General features: G+C 38.5%; 1 protein-coding gene across 7 annotated transcripts in view; it reads left to right on the forward strand.

The window, feature by feature from the left end:
* The window catches only part of erbb4 (erb-b2 receptor tyrosine kinase 4), a 1,019,841-nt gene that overhangs the window by 310,430 nt on the left and 682,509 nt on the right, over window positions 1-26,902 (forward strand). Inside the window, exons 1-2 of one of the 7 annotated variants that reach the window (XM_008113469.3) lie at window positions 14,580-21,018; window positions 22,713-22,793. The exons of 5 other annotated variants lie outside the window; for them this stretch is intronic. The gene's annotated coding sequence lies outside the window, so the exon portion shown is untranslated. Of the gene's footprint in view, window positions 1-14,579; window positions 21,019-22,712; window positions 22,794-26,902 lie in introns of those variants that run through there. One more of the 7 variants, XM_008113463.3, reaches the window with a different exon arrangement.

A 26,902-nucleotide genomic window follows, 5' to 3' on the forward strand; every position in this document is an offset into this window, starting at 1 on the left:
TCAGAACTGACACTTCGATGTGTTCAGGGTATCATCTTCTCTGTCTAAATATTTATTTCTTTTGCCATGCTCAGCCTAATGCAATCAGACTACAGTGTGGAACGTTGCCATATCCTTTCAGGTCTAGATTTGTTTCGCTGTAGCAAACACTCCTGCCTTGGAAGGCTCTTTTTGCACATGATAAGGGGATGTTTCTGCACAAGCTGTGGCTGTGGCAAAGTCTGGCATCTCACTGAGAGTCACCTGGGAAATGGATGGCATGCTAGAGGGCTGCTGCTAGCTAATTTAGATATTTTAATTGCATGTAATTAACATCATTTGCATATCATTTTCTTGGATATGGTAGATGCCAAACCACAGTTGGCAGCAGTGTTGAATTCACTGAGCAGTGTTCCAATTAAACAAAACAAAACCTTGCTGTCCTCAAAGGTAGGGAATTTCTTGAAAACACATGTAAGATTTTGCTGTTTTGGTGGGATATTATAAGATTCTTGAAATTAAATTAAGTTGGTTTTGTACCAGCATGTTACCATGACACTATCAACCTGATTCCTATAATCTTATTTCTTGCTGCTTATTTCTAGCACAGATACTCAGACATGTCAGATTTTATAAAATATATTAACATAATAATATGTATTTGCATTTTAGCCAGATAATTGGATTTTGTAGTATAATGCACCCCCTTCATGTGATGATTTCTAGATGTCCTCTACTGTTATTTCTAAAATATTTGACCATTGGCCATGCTATCTGGGATTGATGGTTTAGTCCAAAATACCTACAATATAGATTGCATTCTGGTGATTCCAAATGGGACAGACCCAACCTAGTCATGGGATACTGTGGCCCTGCAAATGAGAGAGTTGGGAACAATGAAAACCAGTGAGATGGAAGACTTCAAGTTCTGTGTAAGGTATTAGAAATATTTAGACAAAGAAAAAAAGAATCAATTGGTTGATGTGTTCTGCAGGTATGCTTGAGGCCAATATTGTTCAAGATCTCTTCAGCAAAGACAGGACACTTTCATCAAGAAATAACCACTGTAAATCTTGTGCTCAGTTCACACAAGAGAATCTGGTAAACTCAATTTCAGCTTCCATACTTATACCCATTTATCTGTGGGTAACCCTGCCGAAGTCTTCTTTCTGCCAGTATGAACATACAGTGGGCTCTTGGTTGGTATCTGCTGAGTTTGGATCCTGGAACTCCCATGGATAACAAAGTCAGTGGATGTTCAACAGTATTACAGTGTTCCCTCACTACTTCACGGTTCACTTTTCACGGATTCGCTATTTTGCAGTTTTTCAATAAACTCTAAAAGAATATTATAAATCATAAAAACTACAATTTACAGCCTAAGGAAGCCTAAGGAAGGGAGGAAGGAGAAGCCAAAGGGAGAGAAAAGGAGCCCAAGCGGCAACGGGAGGAGAAGGAGGTTATTTATCAATACAGAATTGGTTGATAAAGACTTAAAATAGTGTATAACTACTAAAAGAATGTATAAATATTGAAATAAATATAGTGTCCCTACTTCGTGGATTTTCACTTATTGCAGGTGGTCCTGGAACCTAACCCCAGCGATAAGTGAGGGAACACTGTATAGACAACACCATACTAAATGATAATCCTTATATAAAGTGGAAAATCAAGATTGCTTTTTGTATTCTGTGTTCGATGGGGTCACACTCCCCCTGAAGGTGCAAATTCTCAGTCTGGGGGTCCTCCTGGACTCAGTGCTGACCCTGGAAGCCCAGGTGTTGGCAGTGGCTGGGAGGGCCTTAGCACAGTTAAAGCTTGTGTACCAGCTGTGTCCATACCTTGAAACGTCCAATCTGGCCATGGTAGTACATGCCTTATTCACATCCAGATTAGATTACTGTAATGCACTCTACATGGGGCTGCCCCAAAAGAGCATTCAGAAACTTCAACTGGTTCAAAGGTCAACTGATAGACTGCTTATGGGAGTGAGATATAGAGAAAGAACTACTCCACTCCTGAAGCGGCTACACTAGTTTCCAGTTTGTTTCCGGGTGCAATTCAAGGTGCTGACTTTAGCCTACAAAGCCCTAAATGGTTCGGGCCCAGCCTACTTGAAGGACCATACTATACAGTTATGCTGGCCACATGACTTTGGAGATGTCTACGGAAAACGCTGGCTCTTTGGCTTAGAGATGGAGATGAGTACCGACCCCCAGAGTTGGACACAACTAGACTTAATGTCAGGGGAAAACCTTTATCTTTTGCCTCCTCCTACAAATTCATTTGAGCCCAGAGAGCATCAGGAGAGGCCCTCCATCACATCATCACCGCAGGTGCATTTGGTGGGAACAAGAGAGAGGGCCTTCTCGGTGGTAGCCCTGTAACTCTTGAACTCCCTTCTTAGAGAGGTACAATCGGCCCCCTCCTTACTGTCCTTCAGTTCACAAATTAACACTTTTCTGTGGAGTCAGACCTTCCCAGATGAATGATAACAGGCACTACCGGATAACCACTGGTAAAACTTCACAATTGAATGTTTTGTTGGCCCTGGCAACTGCAATCTGTATGCTGCTTTGAGTCTTGCCCATGGGAGAAAAGTGGGATAGAAATGAATAAATTATTATTATTATTATTATTATTATTATTATTATTATTATTACATATATTTTCAAGCCAGGAATAGTTGAATTGTGGGTCCAATACCTATGGATATGGAGAGCTGACTGTATATTCTATTGAAAGTGAAGAACACTGGAAAACAGTCTAGATAAAACCATTTCAAGTCCCATCAGATATGTTGAGCAGCTCACATAGACAATTTGGCATAGCTGAACTGTATGTCTGCCACATCGAGAGCTGGGTCCATGATGCAACAAAATAATCCCGAGTCACCTTAAAAGACAACAAATTTATTATATCATAAGCTTTTATAGACAGGAGTCTACTTTGTCAGCTGCAGCAAGGATTATGCAGCAAGGGTTACACATATGATGAGGAAAGTAGGGAATTTCAAGCAGCAAGTTCAGAGAGAGATGAAATGAAGAAAGTGCAGACGGATGATAATTACCTTGTTTACAGTGGCCATTCAAACACATCTTTGTGCTCTTCTGCTTTGTGCCAGCAATGGCCAAAGCAATAAACAGTTTAGGAGTGCCCTTATATTTTATGAGACATTTGATTCCAGCTGGCAGACAGTGAGCTGTCAGCATACTATTTACTGGGGAGGTTCACAACTTGGCAGCAAGGCTGGCTGTACTGAATTATGTCATAACAAACCACACAAAGGCTGGAAACAAAGAGGGAAGAGTTAGAGGAATGAAATCCACCCACGTCCAGTGAGTCCAGGTAGCCTTATTTTCCTCTGGGGGGAAATTGAAGGAAAACAGTGCTGTAAATATGACATAATCTAAGGTACTCCAAGCTGCAAAATCCAAATCTAAACATTGGTGAAAGTCTCAAGTTTGGACTAGATTCAACCTCCAGTATTCTACTGCTGGAGTCCATGCTATACACCAGGTGCAAAAGGAGCACATACATGTTATTCAGATTTTAAAAATCATTAGAAATTCATAACATTTGTTGAAATCTTTCTATGTATTTTTAAGAAATGTGGCTCAGTGACAGGATATTTTGTGTGAAGAAGTACTTACATTTATATCTCTTGTCTTGAGTCATTTTGCTTCAGTGGATGAATCTAGGTTTATCGGGGGGTGGGTGGACCGCCACTCCTATCTGTGTTCTCCTCAACCTACATAATTTTATTTGTTGTTGTTGTTGTTGTTGTTTACTTTGAAGTGGCTTTTTAATGTATTATATCATAGGGATTTTCGAGGATAAGAGTGTGTAGCTTGCCCAAGATCACGTGATAGGTTTCCATGGCCAAGCAGAGAATCAAACCTTGGTCTCCAGAATCCAATGGTCTCCACAGAATCCAATAATCAAACCACTACTCCATAAACCTCTATCTTTCTCTCATAAGATTGGTTCCACTCCTTTCATCATTTGGTCAGAATTGTAGAGTCCACAACTGCTCTACATATCATGGTACCTGATCATGGTACACGTTAGCTTCTAGGCTCAATAGTAAAATCATTTTCTGTCACTAATACTTGTGCTTCAAACTACATAGGAACTCCATCCATAAAGCCTAGGGAAAATAAATACTTTATAATGTAATAAAGTATAAATGTCCATCAAAAAATAAACCTACTTTTATTGATTTAAATCCTGACTGAATGCCAATTCGGAATGATGTTACTTTCTCTCTCTCTGCACTTTTGAACTTTCCAATTGATTAATTTTCATGGTTTAAATGCATTTTCTTCATTGCTGTAGTCATTGGTCCCTACTGGTTCATGGTTCTAGTTTATTTTATTAATAAAAGTCGTTTGGAGAGGCACCGACAGCCTTTTGCAGAAGAGACTTAGGATCTTGTAAAACTGCACCTTCCATGATTTTAGAGCATTGTGGGCACATCTTAAAATGCTATTTAACCCATAGATTACTGAAGCTTTAAAAACTGGAATAGAAAAATGGAAGCCCAAGTTATCACTTTTTATTATGCGTAGACCTGGGCAGTACCATGCACACTTCAATTATTGTAATTAAATTGCATTATAAAACTTCACTATACAAAGAAAGGCTAGACAATATAATATAATTTAGCCAGAAACTTTTCAGTTAATACAGCAGTAAATAATCAATAAATCACTAACATGACCAATAAAGTACAACAATTAAAAACATCAAAATAGGTGTCTGTTGGGATGAAATACTTTTAACCTCTTCACACAGCCCTTTCGGTGGCAATTGCTGGCAAAAAGGAAGGCATGCGGGGTGGCTCATGTCACTCCAAGCACCCTTCCTCTTTACCCCATCAGATGGGAGAAAGGATGGTAAATGTGCATTGCCTCGCTGCCCTTTTCCCATCATACAGGGAAAGGGGAGGAAAGTGCGAGTATCCGAAATACACTTTCCTCCCCATAGTGGTAGAGGAAGCACCATTCACTGCTTCCCCTCCACTTTGGGAGGAATGTGGTTGGGGCCTGCCATGCGCCGTGTGATGGTGCTGGCAGGCCCTGTTCTTGCTGCAAAAGAAAGCAGCAACACAGTGCAAAAATGCCCCATGTGAAGAGGTTCTTTGTCCAATCAACTATATAAAATGCAACTGTTGTAAAACTGCCAAATGTGCAGGTGGAAATTCCCAACATTTAGACAAGTTGTAAGATGTTATTGCATGTAGGCATGCTTTAGGAGGTATTTATCTTGGCTGCTAATAGTTTGGTACACAGAAAACACCATCAAGGTTTAGTTTCTCCTAACAGATGAGAAAATACTACTTTATTTTAAAACATCAATATTAAAAGGGTGGAAATCGTTTTCTCATAACAAATTCAAGTAATCCACATTAGTGTTAGAAATGGAGTGAGCATTCAATATGTATGGTAGTTAGCTACGGATCACCACGTATCAAACATCAATTGCCTCTGTGGCACAGAAGTTTGATATGCTATTAATTTAACTATGTGAGATCACTCAATGTCTTCTCTTGGGCAATCCATTTACTCCATTTGTGTAGGCTTTGTTGCCGCTTTCCTCGACTTTGCATACATCAGTCTAGTACAGATAGCAAATATTGAATAGCCTCTCCTGTATGTTTAAAGGGCCATCACATACAATAAAACAATCCTTTTTTATAGATGAATATAAACACTCAGAACTTACCTTTTCAGATATAATTCCCAGAATCCCGAAACCAACCTGGCCATGGCATGGGAGTTGTAGTCCAATAAAACAATGTTTCGAAGCTCTACCAAACATCAGATGCTTTGTAATTGTGTTGTAGCTTCTTTGAATACTGTTGCTTTTGAAATTATGTTAGCTGAATAGATTTCTTACTAATTTATTACTTTTACATATAGTCTTGTTCAGATTTCTGCTGTTTTTAATATCCTACATGACTGCCTAAATTGGACACAGTTCACTGTTATGGTTAATTAATACTGAGACAAGATAGAAATTGTGTTTTGCTTTTCTGCCTTCGGTTTGGGCAGAGATTGGGAGCAGTTTACCTTCAAAGACATCTGCTCAGCTTCTTTGTTGGAGCAATTCAGTTTTTTGGAGGCAAAGGTGGTGGTAGCTGTATCAGCTTAAGAAAACCATGCCTCTTCTTAGACTTTGCTTGACAAAATCTCACAAATTGAGAACTTTATTACACAAGACATCTAAATCACAGTTGCATCTGGATAATATCATCTTCTGCTAGGGTGTACTGGATGATTTTGCTTTTCTGTTGTTGTACCTCTAGAGGCCATTTTAAAAGTTATTATTTTTATTAACATAAAATATTGGCCCCCTTTCCTGCTTCTGTCATACTATGATTTCCTGTGCAAAGGTTCAATTGTAGTCTTACACTGAGCAACAGCAAATCATTTTGCCAATTTTCAAAGAAAGACTAGTCACATTGAAAGACTCACTTGGCTCAAAAATGCATGTGGGTTCTCTGCACAGAAAACAGCCATTTCCATACAGAAAATATGTTTGTACATAACTGTTTCTTGTGTATTTCTGTCCAGAAATGTTGGTTTTCTGCAATGAAAATGCTGTTTCATTTGCAAGAAAGTTGTTTCTGCACAGTAGAAACACCCCCAAGAGCAGGAACAACTTGTGAGAAATAGGAGAAGGGAGTGACCTTTACATCCAAGCACTAAATATGAGTTCTGTTGTGTGGACTCACATGGTCAAGTATGTTCCACATCCTGAAGAGCAATGCTGAGATGATCAGCAGCTGGTCTTTGAAGGTTGTATGCAGGGTATGAAGGTTGGGTTCAACCAAACTTTTCTGGCTGGAATGGAAATAACTTCATTGTCCACATCAGTGGATGCAATTTAGTCCATTGGAGTGGGAGAATCGCCCACTCCATTGTAGTACCTGGTCCATGTCGTTAATAGTCACCATACATTTTCATAAGGCATGATTTCACATGTGAGATATTTCATACCAGAATGTGGTTTCTGAAAAGACTGAATGATATCTCAGAAACATTTTACTAGACTTGCTACTTGAAGATGGAAAGGCTGTCAAGAGTGTTGAGATAATGATATCATCTGTATGTACACATACACACACCTTGGATGTCATAGCATCATGGTGGAGAAAATTTTCTGTTGTGAGCTGTCTTAGTTATAATGCAAATTGTTTTTCAGAATTGCTTATTATTGAATAGACAATGAAGATGCATTAACTTTATGTAAGTTAATACATCTTCATTGATGGATGAAAACTGTTAAGGCCATTAGTTTAGAATTAACAATGCATTCAATTTGCCTATTTCATGATGTATATATAATGGAAAAAATATTGAATGGAGTGATGAGATCAAGACTATAGTCTGCTGCAGTCACAAAGCTCATTTGGGTCGTTTTCCCTCTAATGGTATGAGGGACGTATGTGATGTCTCTTTACATCTATGCCTTATTTAGGAGAATTGTGAGGAAGGCAGAGATTGTTTGACAGAATTATCTATTTGGTGGAACTATAAATGGATCTCTTTACTGTCAGATACTTTTGCCTCATTCTGTTCTCAGCTTTCACATTTTCACTCTCAGAAGTCAGCTCCAAACTAGATGGATGTCTGATATAATAGAGTTCTAGAAAAGAAGCACTTTCCCCTGAATTCTATTCATTTCACTAATTGATTTATGATTCCACTTCCACTGATGCTATAATTGGTGTTTCCTTGATTCCTCTGTAGGTTCCCATGCTCGGGTTTTAGAGACAGGAAAAAACCATCATCTCTCTCTTTCTCTTTCTCCCTCTCTCTCTCTCTCTCTCTCTCTCTCTCTCTCTCTCTCTCTCTCTCTCTCTCTCTCTCTCTCTCTTTGAGGGAGGTAAGGTTAATATGATATATCCACCAAGGATACATTACAAACTGTAAATGTTTCACAGTATGTCATCACTAGGGATGTAGCCGTCAGAAGGAAAGTATTTAAAATGAAGCACGTCCAGAAGGGATTATTTCTGCTTTTTCATTAGGAAAAATAATCTCAATTTAAAAGTTAGTAACTAATGTGCCCCATGACCGCACATTCATCTGTACACACAATAATGTGGTTTATCATTAATACCTGAGATTTCTCACATTATAATCCAATCAGCAGCAAATCTTCCTTTTTAAATGCAAGGAATTCAGTCAATTTCAATAGCACACATACTGTCTCTTGCTATTTTTCACTGAGGTAGGTCAGCTTTATGTTGGGAAATTTAATCTTTTGGAAGCCTGACAATGCTTTACAGTGCTTCAGCCTGACAACAGAACAGGAATTATCTGTTGGGGAGATTAAAATGCTGCAAGAAGAGATACACAAGGGAGGTAGTTCAGAGAGAGGAGCTGGCAGAGTCTTTGGACAGGGGCTGCACCTGGGGCAGTGGTACATAAGTCGGGCCTTCCAGGACTACAGATCCTATTATCCCTTACCATTGCTTATACTGACTATGCTGGTGCTAGCTATGGGTCAGAAACATCAGGGAGGATCGACCTCTGACCTAGCAAAAGGATCATATGAGATTCAGGGCTGTCATGCAAACTCTTTGAAGTTTGCTGTGGACTAACCTGGAAAGTGGCTGAGATCTCCCATCCCTGTAGTGGGAAGATCATCTTGGGTCTTTTTTCTGATTCAAGAGCCTAAGAAAAAATACTGTCAATTTGCATGCAACATAAAGGGTGTTTAAAAATGATGTACAGTAGAGTAACACTCACTTATCCAACGTTCTGGATTATCCAACACATTTTTGCAGTCAGTGTTTTCAATACATTGTGATATTTTGGTGCTAAATTCGTAAATACAGTAATTACTACATAGCATTACTGCGTATTGAACTACTTTTTCTGTCAAATTTGTTGTATAACATGATGTTTGGGTGATAAAATTGTAAAATCATAACCTAATTTGATGTGTAGTAGGCTTTTCCTTAATCCCTCCTTATTATCCAACATAATCGCTTATCCAACGTTCTGCTGGCCCATTTATGTTGGATAAGTGAGACTCTACTGTACTCAATTTCAAAGTTGTATATTTCACAATGGTAACATGTTACAATTACACAAAAAGTTACAAGTTATCGCATTTTACTAACCATTTTATAAACGCAGTATGGACAATATTAAGATAGCTAAATTTGTCCCAAATGTATTTATTTATTTATCTACAGCATTTATATTCCGCCCTTCTCACCCCGAAGGGGACTCAGGGCGGATCACATTGCACACATAAAGGCAAATATTCAATGCCATGACATAGAACAGAGACAGAGACAAGACGCTGACACCGGGCTGGCCTCGAACTCATGACCTCTTGGTCAGAGTGATTTGTTGATTTGTTTCAGCTGGCTTGCTTTCCAGCCTGTGCCACAGCCCGGTCCTAATGCACCTCAAAGAGTCCTCTTCTACTTAAATTATCATTGTTGTGATTTTTTTTTGTTTTCTTTTATTTTTGAAGTCATTCCTCATAAAAGGAAAATTCAATCAGTGCATGTCACAGTGGTGGCAATATGGGAGGACTCTCGTGATTCATTGATTTAACCGGGGGGGGGGGGGGCAGGAACCAAGCAGGTGATGCTTCCCATCATGGGATGAGACAACTGGTGAGTTGGGCAATGCAAGGCGTGGGGCGACAGGTTTCCCACACCCCCTGATGGGCACTGCCGGAATCGCCATAATCCATGGTGATTCCAGCAGGACGTTTGACGAGGTTGTTACTTTGCAAATTCTCCTAGGGAGCTAGTGTGGCCCTTTGGCCTTCTACAATTTTTCTCTCTTGCTTTATTGTGATGGCCTTAGAAAGCTACATGGTACTGCATAGTGGAGTGAGCAGTAATGTTTGAACTTTTATTTTAATCATACCTGGAAAATACATAGTCAATTTATGTAGCTTACCTTTGAGCACAGCATATTTTCTGAGCTATCTAGCTCAGATCACTCAGAGGGTTTTGCTAGTGTTTATAGTCCTACCAGACCATAGATCAATTGTGAGTGAATTAGAGTTCTTGTCTCTTTAGTATCTTATTTGCTATAATAAATGTGATGGGAGATTTTCAGTATTATAATCTGTATCTTCAATGGACAAGAGTGTTCCTGCACATCATATATGGCAGTGGTTCTCAACCTGTGGGTCCCCAGATGTTTTGGCCTTCAACTCTCAGAAATCCTAACTGGTTGGGATTTTTGGGAGTTGTAGGCCAAAACACCTGGGGACCCACAGATTGAGAACTACTGGTATATGAGGATGGGAGTACTTGAAGTGGAATTTCCAAAGATTTCTGAAATGCTTGATAAAGCATAGTGGCTATTTAAATTAGAAGGGAAGTGAGTTGGCTTTGTGCTGATTCCATATTGCCAATGTCTGTTATTGTGAAAAATGAGGAATGGATGGAGAAAGTCACAATATTATGTGAGAGGATGGGTGTGTGTATAATTGTGTGCTTTGTTACAGAGATGCATTGTGGTATCACTTCTTCATGGACTGCCTGTTGGTGCGATAATTATGAGCAACCTATATGTTTCACATTCCAACTGTCTGATTTGGCAGGGACTGTCTCAGTTAATCCCCTGTTCCTGTTTCTTTGTTTCTCTCTCTGTTTTCCACTTCTCCCTTTTCCCCTTGGCTTCTTTCCATTATTCCAAAATGAGTTTTAAATGCTTTCATTCGGTTACATCAGCGGGAGGGGGGGGGGGGGGAATGCGACGATGACAAAATGTTGCTTTTCCCTGTAAGCCAGGGCAAAAGCAAACTGCTGAACCCTCTCCTACTTTTTACTGGGATTGAGTACAGCTTACAGATTTTTAACATAAAATAAAATAAAATTCAAAACAATTATTAGGCTTCCTCTCATGTTGACACCAAATGTGCCTGAGAAGGTGGCTGGCCAAGTGAAGGAGCTCCCTCAAAGATTTTGGAGCCTAATAGATAGATAGATAGATAGATAGATAGATAGATAGATAGATAGATAGGCAAACAGTATGTGTGTGAGAGGGAGGGAGGGAGAGAACCTCATCACAAAGGCCCACAGATTTTCCAAAATGGTGAATCCATGGGGTCCTTGGTGAGGTGTTTGGGAAACCCATTGCTCCACACCCTGCATCCCACGACTTTCTGTGACCTCCATCCAACGAAAGGAAGCATTGCCACCTGCCTTCCTCCCACTGCTGGTAAGGCAACATGGGAAGGCTCCTGTGTTGCCTTGGTGGTGGTATACACCACTTGTTTTCTTCTTGATAGATGAAGCCCAGCCAAAAGTACAGGATGGTGTAAAGGGCACTTTCCTGAAAGAGGAGAACAAACAGTGTACAATGGGCCAACTTGCCCATCTGATGAGGTTGCAAGAGAGAGAGGTGGGGGTAATATTGAATGAAAGAAAACACAAACAACGGAGTGTATGGGAATTTTTACAATATCCACTTACTTACTCCAAAGGCAGAATGAAAAAATCATGAGAATGTCTTGTCACATCCTATTGCATGGAATTGGCAAAATATGTCTTGTTTCCTCTTGACTAAAGACTTATAAACTTACATTATTTTTTTTCTATGGAAGCATTTGCTGGTAGAGGGAGGTATATTTCAAATTCACCACAAGGTTAATCTTAAAATCTCAAACATCCGAACCACAGGCCCTTGACGGGTTTATAGTCAATTGTTTTGCAGTCCCACAATGTCCACCAGCTTTGTGAGGAAGGCAAAAATTCATTTATTATAGATTTGCATCTTATTCAAGCGATGACGAGATCAGCTATTCATCAATGCCACTTTTCATTACTCTTCCTTAAAGAACAGCCTGTCAGCCACTGGGGTTGCTTCTCACTCCATTCAGCCCTGGTCTTTAATTGTTCCCTTAGAGCCAATTGCCATGGCCCTAGCAGGACTTCAAGCAAGATTTAATAACGTAATTCCTCTTCCTCTTCCTCTTCCTCTTCCTCTTCCTTTCCTTTCCTTTCCTTTCCTTTCCTTTCCTTTCCTTTCCTTTCCTTTCCTTTCCTTTCCTTTCCTTTCCTTTCCTTTCCATTCCTTTTTTAAACAGTCTAATGTTGTGATCTTCCCTTCTTTTCTGTCCATTTCTGCAGAGCTAACAATACAAGATAAATGTATCAGTTTTATTTATGCCTGCAACCTTGACTTTATCATTTTTTTTTGCTGGCAACAAATGCTACGGTGACCTTGTTTCCTTCCAGTGCCAGTTATTTTCCAGTTAGCCAGTCTCTTGACCCAAGTGAAAATGCTGTTGGTTCATCATTATCATGAGATTCCAGTTTAGTGTATTGGCAAGCATTAATCCAATACTGGATAGCATATTTCTACCTCCAAAAGTCATCTGTCACACACTTTCCAATGAATAACAGCCAAAAAACATTAGGAGGAAAAGCAGTCTGTGCATGCTTGCAAAACCATTCACTCTTAGAATCATCATTTTGTGTCGCTGTCTAGGTCAGCCTGGATCAGGCTGCCAGGAATTTTACGTACATGTCTTAAAAGCTCCCAGATGTTAGGAGTGACACCTTTCCTTCCAAATTGTCTAGATATCAGATAACTGCTGTTCTCTGGCCAAAAGAATAAGCTAGAAAATGCTGAGGTTTGACCTAGCATTTATTTTTAGCAAAGGATATTTTAGCTAACTTTTTTATACCCCAGAGTTGGCAACTTTTCTTGTAACTTGGAATGTCTTGATCCTCAAAATAAAAATATTATTTTTATTGTAGTGTTGTTGTTGTTGGAGCCATTTATTGTCTCTTGAGCCACAAGGACCCTCAAAGAGATGCACAGTCTGTTAAAAACACCTTAAATATTTTGTATTGATAATACAAAAGTACCCTAAAGGTACTAGATCTCTTCTGATCTTGGAAGTAAAGCAGGGTCAATCCTAGTTAATACTTGGATGAGCAAGTGCCAATGAATTGTGGGTACTGGCAAAAACCATATCTGAATATTCCTTGCCAAAGAAAACTCCATGAAGTTCATGGGTCACCATAAGTCAATAGGTGAGTTGAATTTGAGTTGAGTAGTGTAGAACAACTAGCATGGACAGCAATAGGTGAGTTGAGTCAAACAACTATCATGAAAGATTCAAGTATCATCTCAATGGAATACCTGCAATTGGGGTTTATAACAACTATGGAATAATCAGGATTTAAAATATCATTCTGCTGTTAGCTGGACAGTATATTAGAATTTGGTGCTTAGGCCTACATTCAATGTTCTGCAGTGCCCAATCTAAACACAAGTAGCCTATTTGTGTTTCCTTCCTATTCCTTTCCTCTGCACTTGTCTGCTGTACTTTGAAACCCATTCTGAAAGGTTTCCCACCTTTCCAGAGCTGAGATTGTGGAATGGGGGGATTTGATGTCAGTGAAACCACCTTTTTGGCTACTGGAATAGAGCAGAGATGAGAATCATGTGGCCATCCAGATGTTGCTAAACTGCAAATTCCAGCATTGCCTACCATTGGGGCTACAGTCTATAGCCCCTTCTACACTGCCATATAAAATCCAGATTATCTCCTCTGATAATCTGGATTATATGGCAGTGTAGAAGGGGCCTGAGTTACAATCTAACAATATCTCATTGGCTGCACGATCTGCCCTGATCTACACACATAAAACTAATACATGCGGCATACTTGGCAATGCAGGTTGAATATCCCTTATCCAAAATGCTTGCTACCAGAAATGTTCTGTATTTGAAATTATTTTGGTTTTTTTTCCAGATTTTGGAATACTTGCACATACATAATGAGATACCTTGTCAATGGGACCTAAGTCTAAACACTAAATTCATTTATGTTTCACATATACTTATACATATAACTTGAAGATAATTTTATATACAATATTTGTATTAATTTTGTGCATGAGACAAAGTTTGTGTACACTGAAAGCAGAAAAGTTTGTGTGTCATTATCTCAGCCACCCATGTTGAGAATGTTGGATTTTGGAATATTTCTGATTTTGGAATTTCCAGTAAGCGGTGCTAAACTTGTACAAAAATACTGCCCCATCTATTGGATCTTACAACATGTTTTTTTGTGAAGTGTTTTTTTTCAAGATGCTTAAGTGACATTGTTGGCTTGAGGTAATATTCCATAGGAAGTTATCACCAGCTGTGTCACTGGCTAGATTATTTATGGTGTAACCCTATACATATCTACTAATGACCTCTTTACACATACTGCCAGAATTGCCATGGATCATAGCGATTCCAGCAGTGCACATCTAGACTCACCCACGTTCCCATCCCATGGGGAGAAGTATCCACTGCTAGGCTTCCCCCCATTGATCGAAGGCAACGCAGGAAGCCTCTGGAAGTTGCAGAGTGTCATATAATAAGAGCCGGTGAGCTCCATCTTAAAGGAGAAGGCGAACTGGGACATGCCGCCAATTTCACCTCCATGTGATGTGGTCATCAGAAGTGTTTAATGAAGCTTACTCTTTGCTAAGAGTGATTATGATTTTAAATTTAACGTCTGCTTTTTATAGAATCTTCCTCAACAGATTATGCTATATCTATAAAAAGTAGGTGCAAAAGCTCTTGTGTTCAGGGTTTTTTTTTAGGGGTGGGAGGGTCCTGTTGTGCATAATTTAAAGGAAAGGTTAAAATTTCCTGATTCCTGATTGCTTTTGAATAAAAAAGGCCACTTTCAAATTCAAAAAAGTGTCATTTCATATGAAAAGCTAGTTTCACTGACACAATGGATAATTTTGACTGGCTCTAATTTTCTATTCTACACATGTTGTAAGATTATAGGTTATGCGCTGAAATCTCAGTGGCAATTTTCTCCCATGTTCTTCTTAAGATTTGGGGAATTATCCCAATGGTAATATCTATGTATAGTTTAGAGTAAATTGTGCCCATCCGGTCCCATTATTTGTTTTGATTGCATTAACAATATAAGATATTTCTACTACTTGAGAAGCCAAGAACAACAAAAGTTTTGTTGCAAATAGGCATTGTTATTGGAAATTAAAGTTACTGCACAAACTGCAGTTCAATATTTTAATGTGGTTTTTTTTTTTACTGTCTTGTGTTTTTGTGGCTGCCTCACACAAGGTACTCTGACGAAAGCAATGTAGCTAATTCAGTGGCACAAACGTGCTCTGGATATATAATCCTAAAACACTGACTAGTATTATAGTCTTCGCAGAAGTCAGTGAATAAACTTCAATACAATACAACAGAAGAACAAAATTTGGATTCCTTAGCCAACAGTCACCAGTCTGTATGATTCACTGTTTTTGAAACTAAAGGGATTTGAAAGGCTGCTTCTGATACAGCAGGATATTCAAAATATAAAAGGTAAAACAAATGTCATTGGGTCTTATGGAAATCTATGGAACTTAGCAAAGACTGAATCCAGTGCACTCTTCGTTCATTTACGTACAGCCATTATGTTCTCGGAATTTATGTTGCTAGAAGAAACCTAAGCCAAGGTGTAGCATGTATACATGTCAGATATGAGTATCTTCCAACATTTGTCAGATAAAAAGCACCATGCATGTGGCCATGCAACCTCAGAATGTGGTCAAGATAGGAAACATTATGAATGGGGAAGAACATTTAAATGAAGCAAGGCTGCAGCTGTTTGCTTTTTCCTGTGGGATTCTGCCCCTTCCTCTCCCCACATCTGAGTTGATAGGATGAAAACTAATTTTGCACTTCGAACTTTGAAGCAGCTGAAATAGTGAGATGGCAGAGGATTAACTGGGGTTGTTTTGGGGAAAACAGGACAGTTGGACTGTATGTGTAACTTTCACAGTCTCACTCAACCCATTTCCTAATATCTGTCACTGGTTTGGCCACAAACGCTATGATTCCCCAGCATAAGCTGATATTTTGTGTACCTATAGCTAGGCAGCCAATGCAGAGTTTTCTCTCTGACAGTGAGTAATGTAGAGAAAGAAATTCCAGAAATCCTGAGCCATGAAGTCCAACTACCTCAAGAGCTGAATGCCCTGAGATCAACTGCGGGTAGGGGAGTCCTTCAAAAGGAATTTGGGTAATGGCTTATCCAAAAGGAATACATGAATACAATATTTAGTTCCTCATTTAAGAGATAGTAACTATCCATCATTGGAAATGAAAGTTATTCACAAAAATAACTTTTTTGCAATGGCAGATTTAATGTTTTAGCCCTAACACTAAGTCAGAGTAAGACATGTGGCTGTACCTTTCAGATTTCTCCTCAATTTGTAGACCAGATGATACATAATGACTGAGGGAATATTTGCTATGTATTTAAGTAAGTACTATGTGGGGCTGGAAAAGAAGCAGAATGGATGGTAGAAAGTGTGTATAGCATGCATGGAATAAATCTTACTTTTCAAATTTTTCTTGAAGGAGAAAAATAGCTATTAGTTCTTCTAGGTCTGGACCTTTGAACTGCATATTATACATCAACATTGTCTCCTTTCAGCTTGTTATTAGAAAATACATAACTTTCAGATAATAGGGTATAATTGCTTGGTCCAAAACATTTACCATTTTCCTACAAGCAGCAACATTCACAGCACCATGCTGTGGGTTGCAAATTTACATTTTCACTCATTATAAATAGTTGGAGATTCAACACATGGAGACCGGAATATTTTTTAAAAGGAATAGTAACAACTGCACCTCATATTTTCCTTATTTCACAGCATTCAGGAAAATGTGTGTACACAAAACTAATGAGGAAAAATTAACATATCCATCTGCTTTGGGATCCAGTTTCAGTGAGGATAAATTATCCAGGGAAATACAATCCTTGCATAGTCGACAATTATTTGTATTTTAACTTACATTTCAGCAAATATTTTCCTAACAAAAGTCTGCTTTAATTTTGCTGTGTCAAAATCTTAGCATTTTATTGAATGGTTGTTAGTCCTTTTGCAAATTGTCCAAGATTTAGCCCTTATTATATCATTCCAGCCTGATGTCTTTGGCAAAACTATAACTTCCCTAATTATAATCTTTTAACAAGGGGGGTCACACTCGGTAACAGAAAATACATTGTTTCCTGCATTGTTGCTTCAGTACACATAACAGAGCACAACACATAGAATAAGACAGTACTGTTCAGAGGCCACACTCCGGTAACCATAAATTCAACTAAAAAGGTACAATTCCATGTTGAAGGGAATGGCATTATCTGGTTGAGTGACAATTCTAATAGAATGTAGGTATTTTTTTCATTATTCTGGAAAGGAATCCATTATTTCTGAGCTCTGGGCTTTCTACTTATAGACAACAGCAATGTTCGTCAGAACTCGTATCTACCATGGCCTGTTCCTTTTCTATACTGAAACAATGTGTATGATGCAAATTATATCCCCAAGAATTGCTCTCCCTCTGAGATCATACAAGCCAGACATTGGTAACTGCCTATTAGCTGTGATACTGATTCAACAATGCTCATTCAGAATCACCCATGTCTGCTGAGATCAGGCACAGTTGGTAACATTTCAAATTTCTATCCCATTCAGTATATTCACAGAGATCAATGGAGAACTTAAAAGTCTATACTGACACGGTGAAAAGAGTGTGGCACACATAATTAATCAGTAATTTAGAGTCTAAATTGCCTGCTTTGTGTGTTTTAGAAAAGGACCGTGATGACTGGGGTGTTTTGGACATTGTACCCCAGAAAAGCAACATTTCCAAGCTCTGCTTACATTGAATCAATCCACTACATTCTCTAGTTCCAGGCAGAACCAGTATCAGCACCAAGAACCTTTAGGCAGCTATTAGAATGCTAGTGTCCCTATGTAAGGGATCAAACTGAACCCCATTTTTCTGGTGTTTTTCAGAACACTGTTCATATTTATTCCTATTTTCTGCAGCACACCTGATGTTGCATTCCTCCAGAGCATGGCTCAACACAAAATCATACTCCCTGGAGTATGGATGTTATTGCCCATACCTGTTTATGTATGATCAGGTGAGGCTACTAACATAGAGGGGGTCCACTGGATACCACTGGACTTCAGGGATGGGATGAAATATCAATTTATTTTCATTCTCTCTTGGATGAAGGGCAAATCATCAATACACTAGTATATATATATATTTGTGTGTGTGTGCGCGCGCACATGCACGCACATGGATTCAATACCATAAATTTCCATAATTTTATCAGTTTCTCTCAGTTTCAAAAGCAGTGAAGCATGCAGACTAGTGACTGTTGGCTAAGGAATCCAATGCAGGTGACAACGATTTCATACTATTGCCATAACCTGGACAGGTTACCCTTTTAGCCATGATGGCTATAGAACCTATGGAGTTGTAGCCCAGAAAAGGAACTTTTCCAAACTCTGAAAATCACTCTATTTGAAGTTGCTATGCTTAATTCATCACTCAATGTCCAGCCTTCTGGTAACAATTGTGCATAAATGTATACATATGGTTTCTTGTGAATTTTTGCAGAGTTACTCTATTGAGGGAAGCTTATCTTAAGGAGAACAATTACCGGTACCACTTGACTAGGACAGAAAGTTACTTGTACAAATCTATTCTCTGCCAAGGCCCGTGGTAATAAAGACTGACCAAGACATGCAGACTGAGGGGAAAGATATGTGACAAACCTCAGAATCATCAAGATTAACGCACATAGGTTGCATGTGTAAATCCATATACAATGGTATTCTAACAGCCTTTTCTTTTAAAAAAAATGACATGAAAACTTAACAACACACAATACTAGAGCAAGCCTTTTTTATTAACTGAGTTGAACTTTAAAAATTATGTTATGACCAAAAATCAATAAAGAGAAACTGATTTAAGTTCATCCAAGTGTGAAGGGGGTTTATTACCAGTGCTACATCACTCTAATGATGTACTCTTAAAAATTTGTTTTTGTGATATATTACATCCATTATTGCTAAAAGGATAAAACTGCAAAGCAATACTGGACATTAATAAATCAATTTAAAGAAGGGGAGGGAAAAGGGCAGATAGCCAGGGAGAACCAAGTTTCCAATTGTGGATTTTAAATGCTCTGCAATTGTATAATGCGATGCAAACTAAACCCTTACCTACCCGTTAAATGACTAATGTAGCCAAGCAAGAAAAAGAGTGAAGTCAAGATGGTTATTAATGAGGGAGAAAAGACAATCTAGGAGAAGCTGCAGCAGTTTGCTTTGCCTGAGTCTACAGGGAAGGTCCTCTCCTCCCCCTGTGAGGTAACTCAGTGCAAAGTGCTTTTGTACACTGAACTTAATTTGCAGCAACTGAACTGAGCTAAGGACAAGAAAGGGAAAATGGAAAGAGAAGAGTGGGACACCTAAAAGCAGCTGGTAAAGTGGGATGATTAATTGGGACTGTCCATACCAAAAGGAATAGCTGGAGGAAATGGGTTTCTCATAGTGACTTGTCTGTTGCAACTGTTGGGTACTAGGATCATGCTTGGCAAACTGTAGTTTGCTATTGGAGTGTGCTATTGCAACAGTTCCTTTGTAACAAAAAGCCACAACCCATTTTTGGTGGGAATTAACAAAACATAGTGAATAACTGAAAGGGACATGGTGAAAAACTGAAAGTCTAGACATATCTGAAAACAGACAAATGGATCAAATGCTATTGGATATTTAAGTGTTATGTTCAGTGTTATGGAATCATAGGAGTTGTTGTCTTTAGCCTTCTGTGCCAAACAGAACTTGTGAATCATCAAACTACAGTCTCCAGGATTTCACAGCATTAAGCCATTTCAGTTAAAGTGGTGTCAAACAGCATTAATTCTATAGTGGATATACCCCCTTCCTCCCCCTCCTGTTGATCAAACTAAGGTAGCATATACACCCAGTAACAACCAACATCAAATATCAGATCCCATCCCACTGAAAAGTATTGAAATTGCAAGCACAGCCATTACAGGTTAAAATTTAACTTAATGTAGTATGAGACTTCAAAAAAAAAGCAACTTATTTGGTAAACTGTTACCACCAGTTACTTCCTGTCTTTAATCCTGATTGCAAGTACAGTAGAGTCTCACTTATCCAACATAAACGGGCTGGCAGAACGTTGGATAAGTGAATATGTTGGATAATAAGGAGGGATTAAGGAAAAACCCATTAAACATCAAATTAGGTTATGATTTTACAAATTAAGCACCAAAACATCATGTTATACAACAAATTTGACAGAAAAAGTAGTTCAATACATGGTAATGCTGTGTAGTAATTACTGTATTTTTGAATTTAGTACCAAAATATCATGATGTATTGAAAACATTGTCTACAAAAATGCGTTGGATAATCCAGAATGTTGGATAAGCTAGTGTTGGATAAGTGATTAGAATGCTAGTGTCCCTATGTAAGGGATCAAACTGAACCCCATTTTTCTGGTGTTTTTCAGACCTTAAATCTGCCACATCAGCATTACCATAGAGTTTGTTGTTACCTGTAATGTGATTTTTTGGAACAATAAGTAAAATGGTGTGTGTTTTTGTGTTTTTGCATTTCTAATGCAACAGCTAACAAAGACTATGTTACTTTTTATTAATTGGAAAAGGCTTAAATGCTGTCTTTGGGATTTTGAGATTATTTAATTTAAGAAGTTGCTATGGTCTTGTACTGAAGCAATTAAATGAAACATTTGGAGAAAATTAGGTTACTTTCTCACATTATTATATACATCTCATCAGTATCAAAGCAAAACCACAATGAGCTCGTTTTTTTCCCAGGCGTAATGAAAAATTTAACTTTCCAAGCTCACATCACCCATATTGTTTCTATCCGACTCTGCAGCATTTGCACCTTAGCCAGGATTAGTAATAGATGTTGTTACCTTTGGCAGGTGTCTTCAATTAGCAAATCTTAGTGAAGAGTCAGTTGGCCTCAGGTGTCTCAAACTGGAAAGGAAGCATGTTGAATGGAGTTTAATATGTAAGAGCAATGCTGGTGAACTACTTACTTTCTCCCATATTCTCCTAAGGATCTTTTAATATCCTACTTAGTGAGATCTTCATCTGTTGGAAGGAATAAAGCCGTACAGCTCATTGATTTTTATGGATTTTAAGGTAATATGACACAGGTTGTATTTGATTAATTTTTCTCTTTATTATCAACTAATCAACTGATATTAGGTAATTAAATATTTTGACAAGTGGAGGCAGAAGTATTAGGTGACCTTTTTTCTTTCCTTAATAGTTCATAATTTCAAAAAAGATCAACCCCATATTTCAATTGTGCAGTGTGTATGCAATCAAGTCATGACCTTGATACAAGAGAAAACTTTTTGTGGTCGCTGTTGTGAACTTTTGGGTTGCCAGTTGCCGAGAATGGCCAGGTTATCAATGCAGCATAGATTGTGAACCCAATGTTCCAAATACTGGAACTCTTTTAGAAAGATATGTGGCTCGCATATTGAAAATTCTGGTACATGATCTTTAAAGTAGGAAAACTAATAAAACAGCTTGTAAAATCCATATGAGATACACTTTTTAAAAAGGTGGCATTCTTACTCGTGGAAAACATAACATAGGTGTTTTAAGTTTCCTGCAGCATATAAAGCCAAAAAAAAACCTTCTAGAATTTCTCCAGTGACTTTGCAGGTTTATTTTTTTTCTTCAAGAGTTTGGAAACTATACTTTTTAAATTTCTTTAAGGGATTTTCCAGATGAAGGTGCTGTAGTTCTTAGAGTTTTGAAAAATAACCAGACAATGCTTATGTTGTTCTGAACTACTTGCGGTACCACATTCAATGTTTCATTCCTAATTTCAAGTGGTTTCTTTTTAATTGTGCGACATATCAGAACAAAAGGCACCTGTTATTCTCCTTTTTTAAAATCTCATTTTTTTTAAAAAAAACAAAAACCCTATAGATTCTTCCTCAGAAATTGTGATCGACCTTGAAAGACAAAAGCAGAAATATCAGAAAGTTTATGTGGAAGTAGACAAGTCTGAAATACCCCAGTTCCCACATTTTCTCAGCCAAAAATGAAAAGCGAGATATGGGCAGTATCAAAATATTACCCTGGATTTGCTAAATAGCTCAATCTGTTAACAGAGTAAAACAGTGTTCTATTTTAAATAGAGCAGCTCTTTCGAAGAAGTGGTTTGGACACGTATGTAAAGTGCAGCATCTATTCCTGAATTATTGAAATCTATCCAAGTAGTGCTTTAATTATTCAAAAGATTTGCTAATTGAAAAGGTTGCCAATTTCATGGCTCAGTACAGGGTGCTTCCCAGATGTTTGTGAACTTCACTTTCCAAGTTTCCTCACTATTGGCTTGTTGACTATCTAGGATGGGGGTCCTCAAACTTTTTAAGCTTAGGGCCGGTTCACGGTCCCTCAGACTGTTGGGGGGCTGAATTATAGTTTGAAAAAAATGAATAAATTCTTATGCACACTGTGCATATCCTATTTGTAGTGCAAAAATTTATGAAAGAATACAATATTTAAACTGAAGAACAATTTTAACAAACATAAACTTACCTAGAATATCATTGAGAAGTGTGGGCCTGCTTTTGGCTGATGAGATAGTCAAATTAATTCTTCATCATCAGCAGCAATCCTTCATGTCTGAGTATGATTGACTTCCAAGAGCAGGGTCTTGGTGGTTGATCTGTAGGTGATTGTAGAGGCCCATTCTTGACCTGCATATTCTTTTGCAGTGAGAACATTGGTTTCCAGATAGAAGGTGGTCTTGACAAGGGTTGGCTTGACGTGCCTTCTTCTTGACATGTTTCTCTCTTTCACACTCCATTCAGGCCTCTTCGAATTCCACAGCATTGTTAAGAACAGCTGACGTCCAGTTAGAACGTTCGAGGGCCCGGTCTTCCCAGTTCTCAGTGTGTATGCCACAGTTTTTAAGCTTGACTTTAAGTCCATTTCTTTTCCTGTCCACCAACTTTCCATTTTCCGTTTTTGTGTTTTGTGTTTAAATAATTTTATTGATGCTTTCAACATATAAGTAAAATCACATCACTAAAAGATAGCAAGTGGGGGGGAGGTGAAGGGAGGATTAGACATAGTGAGAGAAAATAAAGAAGGAAAGAGTGTCTGTGTATCTATCAGAAGGAGAGAGAGTTTTTGAGTTGAGAGTAGAGTAACTGCTTTGGGTTAATGGTCCCCTATTGAGGGAGTACCCCAAATGTCTGATCTCCATCCTTCTTATGCATCTTAGAGCCACTGGGGTGGGAATCATGTAGTTCTCCAGATATTGTTGGAATTGCAACCCCCTGTGTTATTCCCCAATGGCTATGCTGGCTGGTGTAATTCAACATCTGGAGGTCTCAAAATTCCCACCCTTGACCAAAATGCGGCAATTCCCAAAGATTAGTATTAGGGTGTAAGAAACAAAATTGTAGGAAAGTCACACAAATTATCTCCCTCTCTTACTGCTCACTTAAGTCTTCCTGACAAATGAGAACAGCAGTAATGGAAAATTGAAAATTTGCAGTAACCATCCAGACTTTTGTCCAGAGTTGAAGAAACTCTTGGGGCCCTTCCAGACAGGCCCTATATCCCAGGATCTGATCCCAGGTTTTCTTTTTATCCTAGATTATCTGGCAGTTTAAAGCAGAAAACCTGGGATCAGATACTGGGACTTAGGGCCTGTCTGGAAGGGGCCTCGGTCTGCAAATGTCTGGATACAGCAAAGACAATCTCAGTTGATCTTCTTTCATTCCACTTCTTCAGTTGCTTATAAAATGTCACAGTTTTTGTCTCCTCTTCCCTCTTCTCTTTGTTATTAGCTTATTTCAGTTGTTACAAAATGAGTTCTAAATGCAAAAAATAGTTAGCATTCAGTTTACTCAGTGAGTAAGAGAGAAGAGGACAGAGAATCTTGTCTTTTCCAGTAGGCTCGAAAATACACATGCACAGTCTTTTAAAACATGTGTTCTTTCTCAATAATTTTTGTCACTTTGACCACCCTCTCACGTTACTGACCATGTATGTCCTGGGTTTTATCTGTGAGACGTTGGAGGGTATGGGAATATTAACACATTTATAAAGAATGAATTTTTCCCTTCATTGCCATTAGGTGATTGTTTCATGAGTAATTGCTTTACAAGGATTGAAAATATCTTCATGAGAAAGATGACATCAATAGTCCATTTTTGTTCAAAAACAAATATAGGAATTGTTATTATACATGTCACAAAAAGAAGGAATTGACTATGAGGATATTCTTTGTTGTGTGCATTCAAGTAATTTCTGACTTATGGCAACCTAATCATTGGTCGCCATTGCCTTCCTCTGAGGCTGAGAGAATGTGACTTCCATGCAGTGGGTTTCTGTGACTGAGCAGGAATTTGATCCCTGGTCTCAAGAGTATAATACTGAAGCTCCATCTTCACCACTCTATTTTATTTTACTTAAATAGCTATGGTGCAGCTGGAGTGAGGACTTTCCTTCACTCACCATCCTTGCATGGAAGCTATGATGATAGAAATGCCGTATATTTAGCTATAAATCTCAAAGTGAGGTTTCTTTGGGTTTTTTAAAAGAAAAATCTGAAATATTTTTCATGTATAATGGCAGATACTCATAAGTTTGTATATCTGTTGATCAGTTACTACAGGGAAGATATTAGCACACATTATACAGTTTACATGAATTGATATAAAATATGCATTTTGATTTTTACTTATGTAGAAGTGTAACATATTTTTTTATGTCTCCCATTGAAGACAAAATTATGCAAGCATTTTGGAGTGCTTTAACTACTTTTTCGGAATCTTCCTCTACTTAAGTTAAAGTGCATTAACATCATTCACAATTTATCATTTCCCCACTTTAACTGTCACAAAACCTCCTCAAACTAGTCTGGGAAAGGACTACCCTTATAAATCTCCTTTTTAAAAATGTAGCCATATCCTGTCCTTTGACCAAATCCTGCTACTTTCTGTAGTCTGCCCTTTTAATCTGCTCAATCACTTTGTAAGTCATAGGACCAGATACTACCTTCCCCTAAAGTGATAATGTTCTGGCAGTTTTCACTGGTGACTTGAGGCCCCGTCCACACAGCTGAATAAAATCCCTCATTATCTTCTTTGAACTGGAATATATGGCAGTGTGGTCTCAGATAACCCAGTTCAAAGCAGATATTCTGGGTTATATGGCTGTGTGGAAGAGCCCTGAGTTACTTTAAAATTAGTTGTGGTGCTGCAATTCCCTTGATATGTTTTTTTTTTTTGGGGGGGGGGGGCTTTGGGATCCTCAGCTAGATAATTATCTTCTGGCACTTCTGACCAAACTGCAAATTCTAGGAGGATACTATAGGAATCAGCAATGACAGTTGAAGTGGAATCAAAATGCTATAATTCCATAATGTGAAAACCAACTTTCAGAATTCCTCCATCCAGCATGCCTGGCATATTCTGGAAGTAACAGTCAGCACATACGTTTTCCAAACTTTGCTTTAAAAAAAAATCATTACTACACTTCCAAAAGGAGGGAGGTTTCTTCCCTCTTCACACAGAGTTCTAGCAAAAGGGGAAGAGTGGTGGAGAAAATTTAATTCCAGGATTGGTGAAATGACAAAGTCTGAAATATATTTAGTTCTTGTGTGCCTTCAAGTTGCTTCCAGTTTATGGCAACCCTAATGCAAACATATCACAGGATTTTCTGATGCTAGGAGTGTGGCTCATCCAAGGTCACCCAATGAATGTTTATGGCCAAGCAGGGATTCAAATCCTAGTCATAGTCCAATGCTCAAACCACTATGGCATGCTGGCTCTGAAATATATCTTACGTGTATATAATTAAATTCATTTAGAGATAAGCATTACTGTCTGAAAGAATTAGCTGTTTGATGTTACTTCTCTAGGCTGCAATTAGATGTTCACTCTTTTTAACTTTAGAGAAAAGAATAAGTGTGTTGAATACAACAGACAAATTTCATAATCATAATTAGTGGGCTTTGCTATGTTGCTCATGCTGACTTGAAAATGTTAAGTGTGGTGTAGGAGTTCTGGTACTGAATTAGGATGCTGGGAGATTGGGCCCCCTTCTACACAGCTGAAAAAAATACCACATTATCTACTTTGAACTGGAATATATGGCAGTGTCGACTCAGATAACCCAGTTCAAAACAGATATTATGAGATTTTCTGCCTTGATATTCTGGGATATAGGGCTGTGTAGAAGGGCCTTGAGTTATATGGCTATGTGGAATAATTAATAACAACAACAACAACAACAACAACACTATTTATATTCCGCCCTATCTCCCCAAGGGGACTCTGAGCAGATCACAGTACATACACACATCAAACATTCAATGCCATTTGGACAGACAGGACAGAACAGACAGAAAGGAGGTATGTTGTCTCAAAGTCCGGTTCGGTGTTTTGGAGGTTCAGTTTGGATTTAGTCACAGGGGAGTGCTGTTGCTCCATTCTCTATGACGAATAGCCATCAGGACTTCCTCCTCCCACCTTCCTTTTTGTCACTGCATTTCTGGTCTTGTTCTTTATGGTGTCATAAAAATAGCTCCCCCCACTAATTAGCATTACCTAATTTCTCAACTTACAGCTCTATGCTGTTTTTAAACTGCTTAGGTAAACAGTGAGCTGGGCTTCATGGTTGGGTACTCACCCTGACCAAGCTTCAAACTGGCCACCTTTTGGTTGGTAGATCTTACTACTGCTTGTGATTTACCAGATGGGCTAAAGCCCAGCCCAAGGGTCCTTGGATTCAAATCCCTGCTCAAACATGGACACCTGCTGGGTGATCTTGGCCAAATCACACTCTCTTAAGGAAACCCTATGACTAGGCTACTATACAGTGGAATGGATCTGATGCACAATAGCCAGCAATGATATTTAGAGTATAGGCCATGGAGTAGAATCTCTTGATAGCTTTATCACTTAAGGCTCAAAAAATATTGTTATGTGACTTTTCCTCATAGTAAACACCAAGCATTCTTTGCCTAGAAATAGTCTTACAGGGG

This window comes from Anolis carolinensis, chromosome 1 (genome assembly GCF_035594765.1).
Source record: "Anolis carolinensis isolate JA03-04 chromosome 1, rAnoCar3.1.pri, whole genome shotgun sequence".
Lineage (NCBI taxonomy): Eukaryota > Metazoa > Chordata > Lepidosauria > Squamata > Dactyloidae > Anolis > Anolis carolinensis.